Here is an 8963-nt window from a genome sequence, read left to right as displayed (position 1 = left end):
ACTAAGAGGTCTCCTCTACCTGTATATGAGGTCAATTATCCTAATAATTTCTATGGCCAATTAATGCTTACTTGAGCTAGAATACAAGAGAAGACTCCAAAGATATTTAAAGTACTCTCACCAATCATATAATAGTATTGCAACCATTCATCAGCTCTGCTAGAACTACAATCCGCATTGAGAAAGGTTGGAGACAAAATTGGGTTACACAGCTTCGCAAAATAATAATCAATGTTCCTATTCTCCAAATCAAATAAAAACACAAAAATCAAGGGCATAACATTATTCCCTCTATATGCGCTCTCAAATGGAGCACTCTCAGATATATACCACCAACCGCAAGAACGACTGTGGGTGGGAGTGCCCCATTGCCAAGTATAGGTCTTCATGGCAGAGAACAATAAGATTGCTCACTTACTGAATCAACTTGAGAACAGCTTTCTTAATCTCTCTGCAGATATTGATGCTCTTTTATTTGTTGGTTCAAGAACTAGGGCATGACTAAAATCTGCAGGAAATATCACCATCAAAACAAACAATCAGGGAACTTCAAAAAAATATTTTAGGGCAAAGGCAGTAGACCAAAGTGCGAAATGCGAATCCATCAACTACTGATAGTTAGATTTGCACTAGAAATGAAGTTACCAATCGAAAGGAGAATTTGCAGTCAAGAAAAGAGTAAGATGATATGATATTCCAATATGAACTCAACAACTTATTCACGATCTATAAGAACAGTTGTGAGAAATTTGGCAAAATTCACTCAGGAAGCCATAAAATAATACAGTCAAACAAGAAACAGCTTACCTTCAATTGCTTCCTTGTAGAAACCAAGCATCTCCCTCGCTGTACCCCTTCGTAAAAAGGATTTAACATTCTGGAAGATGGACAATATTGGGAAATGTCAAGGAAATTGTGAAGTGTTTGAAGTCAAATGCTAATCTCACTGAAATGGAGGACAAATGGAGTTCTTTTTTTAAACTATTATTGTTATAATTAGCGGAAAAAATGCCTCCGTTCATAACTCCATTATCCAGACATCCATCCTGGCCAAGGGTTGTATCCAAATTTTTGAAACTCGTTCAGATAGTAAACTAACAAGGATAGGGGAAAGAAAGGGTAAAAGGAGTAAGTAGATTCTCAACCTCCTTTTGTTTCAGTCATCAATGGAATTGTAAGGTTGCCACAAAAGCAAAAACGAGCTATACAAATTCAAATTATAATTTTTCAAAGAACATTATTTTATTTTAATTAATAACATATTATTATTTACTACGAAGGCAGAGCAGGATGTGCAGAGGAGCAAATTACAGATCAAAAGGATATTTCAAAGGTTTCTGATTAATAGTAAGGAACAAACAAACATATGAAAACCATTTAAAAACTTATTCACAGCACAAAAGTTTCCTACACGAATCACCTTTTTATCCAGGTCAATAGCTTTACTGCAATCTGCCTCTGCCTGCTGAAACCTGAAAGGACACAGGAAAGAAAGAAATGATCATAAACCTACAGGAAATGGTTTAGAGATTAAACGGAAACTTCATTATTTTTATAAAAGAAAAAAAAAAGAGGAGATAAAAAATGAATATACCGTCCAAGCTCTAGATATGCTGCAGCCCTGTTACTGTAATATGTAGCATTTCTGCTGTTAAGTTTGATGGCTTCGGTATAACAACCAATAGCCTTCTCCCACTGTTTTTCTTTGTATGCTTGATTGCCCTGGAATTCCAAAATCACATGAATGTGCGCAATTAAACATTGAGCAAAGAGTTAATGCCTTAACAAAAGTATTTGCAGTCACCGTATGAAGCAGTCAGAAAATATACATTTTCTTCATAAGATTAGATTTATCAAAGAGGAAGACTATGGGGATAAGTATTAAATAGGATTTTTTATTGCAAACTCTACAGTGAAATCTAGAGACTAGAGCCTTATTATGAATAACCTCTAGCTTTATTGCGAAACTATAGCAATATAGTAAGTAATATAAAAATCTGTCATGCTATTAAGTTTACCGAGAAAGATAGATGGGGAAATACAGAGCTGATGATATGCAGATTGATAATATCAAAATTATTATTGGCACTATTTGAAGAAATAATTGAAAATATTTCGTTATCTCATCACAGTCAATTTAACATGACAGCGAGGAGGTCATCATATATGCTAGTCGGTCTTCAACTTGGCATCAAATGGTTACAGTTGAATATACATTACTAAACACTAACTTGAATGCGATTAACAGCAGGTGACAGATACATTCACATACAATTTAGGCTAAATTACAAAAAAAAACTATACTTCAAACATCTTATTTCAAAAGTTGCAATATTACCATAATCTTTTTATTTCAAAAGTTGCAATATTACCATAATCTTTCATAATGGCTTCAAAACTACCTTTGAAATACTTTAGTTGGAATGTTGCATGAAAATTGGGACTCAAACACACCACATCGTTCCAGGTGATCATCACATTATCCCATGTCCCAATTTCAACGACACCCAAACGAATTTTTACTCTAAGGATAGTTTTGAACATTTATGAAAGGTCAAGAATAATATTGTAACTTTTGAAAGAATAAGTGTATTTTTTAAACAAATTGCAATGTTCAAGGGTAGTTTTTGTAATTTAACGTAAAATTTACCTGCTATACTTCTTAAACCCACCAAAATTAGTTATTCACCAGTAAGAGAGAGAACCGAATCAGAGAATTCTTCAAAACGTTTGTAACACGAATTTCATCATTAAAACATCCAACAGACTGGTAAAAGGAGAGAGGGAATGGCCAAAAGAATGATTATAAGTGGTCACACAACAGCAGAAATCATGTACATCAGCAACGAACAGGTTGCTTGAGTAAATAAAGCCGAAGATCATGAAGATATGTTCGCATAAAAAATAGAGAGTCTAAAGAACAGCAGAAATCTTAAGTCCCAAAAGAAAGGGATTTACTAACAGTTTAAGAATACCTTTTCTTTTGCAATCTCAGCCGACTGTTCTTGGCTAACAGCATTCTTTGAGAACTTGGTTTTGGACGCAGCCTCAGCCTCCTCTTGTAAAGTCTTATACATGGTCTGCACAGTATCTAGTAAAAAGCGATCTGCGCCATGCCTGGCTAAAAAGGACATAGATACAGGACAGTTATCGTGAAATCCCAGTGGCAAGGTGACCTGAAATTAGGCAAACATAGATCATATTTGAGGGAAATTTCTCGCGAAATAGAAAACCTACCTCCAAAAAATATTAATAAATAAAGAAATCAAAATCAAAAGAAGAAGAAGAAGATGCAGGAAGAGAGTGGGGGAAAGCTTGCCTGACAACAACCAGATATGCTAGCAATGCTCAATGAACTAAACAAACGAGTCTGGTACTCTTCTGAAAAAAAATCCTTCCCACCTAATGTTGGTGGAGGATCAGCAGTGGTGGGGATGACTAGAACTCCATCATCCTAAGCAAAGTGAAAAATTTATGTCAAAATCAAGCTAATCAACTTGAAATGTAGTCTCAAAGAATAATGGGGCAGGAACAATACCAACAAAAGTAACTAGGAAATATACTGTCTATCTATAAATGAAAACATAAAACGAGAAATATGACCGGAATATAAAGTAAATAAATTAATTAGGTGTCTGAAGTATTGAAGTATAGGACATACAAATCTTCTCTTTAACTAGAGTTATTTAACTATACTCTCTTAATCACATTGAAAAAACTACAACCACAGCAAATTCTAAATCAATTGCTTTTTAAATGGAAGAACCTCGAGGAATAATGAAGTTTTTTTTGTAGGTCTCAAAACTCAGGAAAAAATTACATTTTTCCTATTGATTTCAAAACAGCTGCCAACCCTGCAAGCATGAAGCTATCACATAATAGATTTATTCAAATNAAAAAAAAAAAAAAAAAAAAAACAGCAGATAAGAAGAAGAATGGTCTCCCAACTTGTAAAACTTCTCATTTTTAACACAATCTAAGCTAAATGCTGCAATAATGTAAACTAAAGTATTTTCATTTACAGATTACCTTCAAAAGAGAGTTAATAGCCATACGGATTTCATTTCTAACAGACTTGAAGTTTTCAATCATTCTATTTGATATCTCCAACTTCTCATTTAATTGCTCCATTATAGCAGGATCCAAATCTGGTTTCACCGATTCAATCCATTCCCCATGATTGCCAATGAACTCAATCCTGTAAAATAAGTTTGCAATAAGCTAGATCACAAGTCTTCCACGAATGATATCAGATCAAGGAAAATAAGGGGGAAAAACGTTCTTCCAATTATACACAAGATTCAAAGAAGACTGGTGCTTGAGAATGGCAGAACAAAAGGCAAGCTTTAGAATCTGTTTGTTCCATGTACTTAAAGTAACATCAGGTAAGTTGATCCAACATCAATGAAGATCGGAGTTCCACCTTTCAAGAGTCTGAATCACATAGGCCAGCACTCTAATTGAAGAAGAATTCAGATTTCCATTTGTCTTATTCCCAATTAACTCTTTCAATTTTGGAACTTTAGAACTCAAATAGCTTCCAAGATTTTCGTGCTTCAACACTTGTCCTATGTTAAGAGTGAAACAAAAAAATGAAACTTAGATTCTTTGGGAAATAAAGAGAGATGCATAAGTATCTAATTAGGGCATAAAGAAGAACATACTGCCAAAAAGATTCTCAGTAGATTTGGTCACTGCCTGAGTAATCCTGTCAACAGGTATATTCAGTAGTTGAAAGCAATCGTCAGCTATAATAATTTGTCTAGGATTGCGTTGGACCACATATGGAAGTTGCAAAAGCACATGGCCAACACGACGCAGGACATTGGGATCCTTGGCAAACAATCCTGTCATAGTACAATAGAAGCCCAGAGAAAAAGACATCAAACAAGTTTTATAAGAGGAGGAAGACAAGATGCCCAACCCCAAACCAAAAGACGAATTGAAGATAACAGTAAAAGCTCCAAATCTTATGAAATGAAAAGTAATGAAGAGTTAAAAAACTCTACTAATTAATGACAGTTGAAACTTTCTAACAATAAATGATTAAACTAATAATGGACTTATGAAAAAAAATCAGAAACTGAAAAAATGCATAATCTGTACCCTAAATCATCTAATTTACTATTTTTTTAACCTACAAGTAACAACAGTACAGCTAAATGGATGAGTACTACTGAACACCTTGTCAGTAAAAAATGATTCCATTAAGGAGAAACAAAGTTACTCCACTGAAAAGCACAACGGAAGAACTATCAAAGAAAGAAAGAAAGAACACGAGGTACCACCAAACTTAAAAAGTATTCTCTTGATTGCTTTTCGTAAACTGATGATCATTTCAAGTAGGAGATCACAAAGCAGCAATGAATTGAATTTGGTCTTAAATTTAGCTGTGCAGAACTTTCTATAATGATCATCCTAAAGAACAGAACTGCTTATGTTCCAAAAAAATGGTCATGATCTTACATTCCAATGAATTTTCCATCATAAAAAGAAGGATTGGCAGCAAGCATGTACCCTCGACCCTGGTCAGAGGTTAGAATCCTCACCCAAGAGCTGGCTTCTGCTCATCCAAAAGAACCAAGCTGCTTAGTTATTAAACTTGCAGGCCTTGTGTACACTGCACTAGGGGAAGAATTCACTCTATGTAAAAGAGGAAAAGAAAATCGCACAATCCTTATTTGCATCGTCACCGAGGAGATGCTGCTAAATTTTTAGGTATAGAAGGGCATCGCATTTCAATGTGAGGTTCTTTTATTATTAAAAAAGTTGTAATAAAATGGATTCCGGGCCATTTTTCACTTTTCTCAATGATAGACAAAGGTAATCAGAAGTCTTTTTTATTCAAAAAGTGAACAGAATGGCTCATGAATCCCAGTGAGTTCGCCAATAATAGCTAGACAACAAGCATACAAAAACGTTGATGTACATACCAACAGTGTCAAGACTTGTTGCAATGGGTATAATTCCAACTTGGGAAACAGAGCCATGTGAAGGTCGAAACCCTAAAATGCCACAAAAGCTAGCAGGTATTCTCACGTCACCAACTGTATCAATACCTGCAAGTAGGCAAAAAAAAGAAAAAAAAAAAAAAAGAAGAAGAAGAAGAAGTCACAAGACAAATAAAATTAGAAGAATAACTACTGAAATTTGAAATGCATAAAAACATTTAAGTCTTCTTGTTCTTTTTGTTAATAAGAAACAGAAACCTTTGCTGAACAAAACAGCCAAAAGGCCAAGGAGACAAGATACCACCTTTCCTACTCGGAGGGAGTAATTAAAAGACCTCCAATCTAGATTAACCAAGTAATGTATGATAAAATCCTTGAAACAACTGGGACCTGAGGGGGAAGCTAAAGAGGTGGAAACAGTTGGCCAGTTATTTGACTTCAAGGTTAAGTCTTTGCTGCTTAATCATTTGAGGCTTCCTTAAGGGCAAAAGTTGAAGGCAACATTTTGCAGTCCTGTATTGATAGAGCGCAATCTAGGATTGCAAAAAGGAAGAGCTTCCCTATCTCTAGAGATGAATGATTCTTTAAAAGTTTCCTTTCCTACTATTTATTTATTTTCAAAACTCACCCAAAGAGAAGTCAACAAGATTAGCAGCTACTGCAACAGCAGCTCCACTGGATGACCCACCAGGAACTCTGGCATGCGATGCAGGATTTGTGGGTGTGCCATAATGCTTGTTTTCTCCACTGATGCTGAGGTTAAGAAAATTTAAATATAACTAAATAAATACTCTTAGATTGAAAATCATGCAACTCTCAATCATCATAACAAATGATTAAACGAGGAGCAGGTAATAGGGTAATATTTCTCAAAATTACTGTAAAATAGGAAAAAAATGGTTTTGACTCTAAACTAAATGAACAGTTCCTGTTGACAACATACCGAAGGACACACAACCAAATTAAAGAGTATGCTCACTCACTGCTTGAAAGGAGTAAAGAGAAACCATTAAGTTTCAAATTCCACAGATATATGAACTTCCGTTTCAACCCTAAGAAAGAAAACTGAACACACACAAAAAAAAAAACAAAAAAAAAAAAAAAAAAAAAAGAAAATTGAAGAAAAATATTTACCTCATTGACAATTCACTTGTAACAGTTTTTCCAATGCAAGTAGCTCCTCCTTCAACAAGAGCAGAAACTATTGGAGACGTACGAGAAGCTGCGTCATGTGTTCTTGCCCAGTCGGGATGACCAAACCCGGTCACATGTCCTTCAATTTCAAATCTGGTTATTACCATATATAAATCCTCCATTTTAGGGACCAACTAGAAAGGGCTCGTGTAGAGAGAATGAACACGTATAATCATGAATCCATCACAAAACGTTATAGACAAACGGAGCTTACAAAACAAAGTAAAAAGTAATAAAAAATGAGCTCCAAACATTGAGAAAAACTATAATGTTAATAATTATAAAAAAAGAAAGGTCTTGACATAGAAACTCAAATAGAGTGATTGAAATGAGTCAAATCTCAACACTCCTCCCATGGCCTCTAAACTTAAGATTCCCCTAGTTTTCTCTAGCCAGATACTCCTTAATATCTAAAACTAAAAAGATGGCCTGACAATCATCTATTACATTCTCTTATTCCCCTTAACAAAAACACAGATTATTTCCAAAACTTCAAAACACTTTTATGGGATTCTCGCGGCAGTAAAACATATTAATATGACATATACCATATAGATTCTAACATTTATCCTCGTTGAAACAAAAATATCATAATCTCCAAAACGCTAGTTTTTTCATAGATTCACCAAACATTCCTCTTTATAAATCCAAAATGCAAATATGAAGGGGAAATGGAAGAAGTCCAGTCCAGAAATTGAAACGCAAAGCACTTAACTTGTCACGAGGAAACCAACGACACCGAATTTTCCCAATAAATAAAATCAAGATGCGTTTTCCTTCAACTTGTTCAGCACCCCCACTCGCTCGCAAGCAAACATGTACGTGAAAGAAAAGACGGCCAAAACGACAGCAATAACAACAACGAGAACAACGACGACATATACAATAACAATAATGATAAAACGAAAATGAAATACTGTGAAACCTACACGTCGGAAACGGCGAAGGTGAGACCGGTCAGAGGATGAGGAGCTTTGGGAGGAGCAGGCTGAGGAGGAGGAAGTAGCTGAAGCTTGCCGATAAACGCTCCAAAGTCCTCTTTAATCGCTTTCTTGAGCCTTTTCGTAATCAGCAGGATTCCAGCCAAACCCAATCCCAACAGAACCCATAGGTTCGCGGACTTGGACGCCATGATTTCTCGCAAGGAGGGCGTTGGAAACCCTAGAAGCTTAGTTGCGATTCAGCAAAAGGGTTTTAGGTGGAGACAAAGAGAGAAGATAAGCGATTGGTGTCACCGGCGCGGGAGATGTTGGCAAAGAGGGCGGGAGATCAATACGGTGGAGGCTTTTCTGTTCCTCTCTCTCTCTCTCTCTCTCTCTCCCCTTCTCCCAGTCAATTTTGCCTTTTGGGAGGACGAACCATATATTTATACTTTATATTTTTCAACATAAATTATAGCAATTCTGAAAAGCCTCATACATTGGTCAGTTCCCAAACGAGACGATCCGATGTGACCCAAGATGCGAGACGGCATCACAATGCATAAATCATGTTGTTGGAAATCGACAATGAGATGAAGTTGTTGTGTTGCAACATTTGAACATACACACAAACAAAGTGTGGCAGAACAAGCTTGGATTCGGTACAAATGATGTTTGGTTTGCAAAGGCAGACCTAGCCGACAGTCCAACAAAGCCACAAAACTAGCAAAAAAATATGAATATAGGGCTTGTGTTCCTTAAGGCTTGTTGTATACGTTACAATATCACAGCGTCCAAGTATAATTCCAGATTATTTGTTACCAGTGAAATGAGTATCACGAGTTTTCTTCACTATACACAATATAGAAACTTCCCTTTTATCATGTTAGACAAACAT

The sequence above is a fragment of the Cucurbita pepo genome, chromosome LG18 (genome assembly GCF_002806865.2).
Source record: "Cucurbita pepo subsp. pepo cultivar mu-cu-16 chromosome LG18, ASM280686v2, whole genome shotgun sequence".
Lineage (NCBI taxonomy): Eukaryota > Viridiplantae > Streptophyta > Magnoliopsida > Cucurbitales > Cucurbitaceae > Cucurbita > Cucurbita pepo.
Note: the sequence above shows the minus strand (reverse complement) of the source record.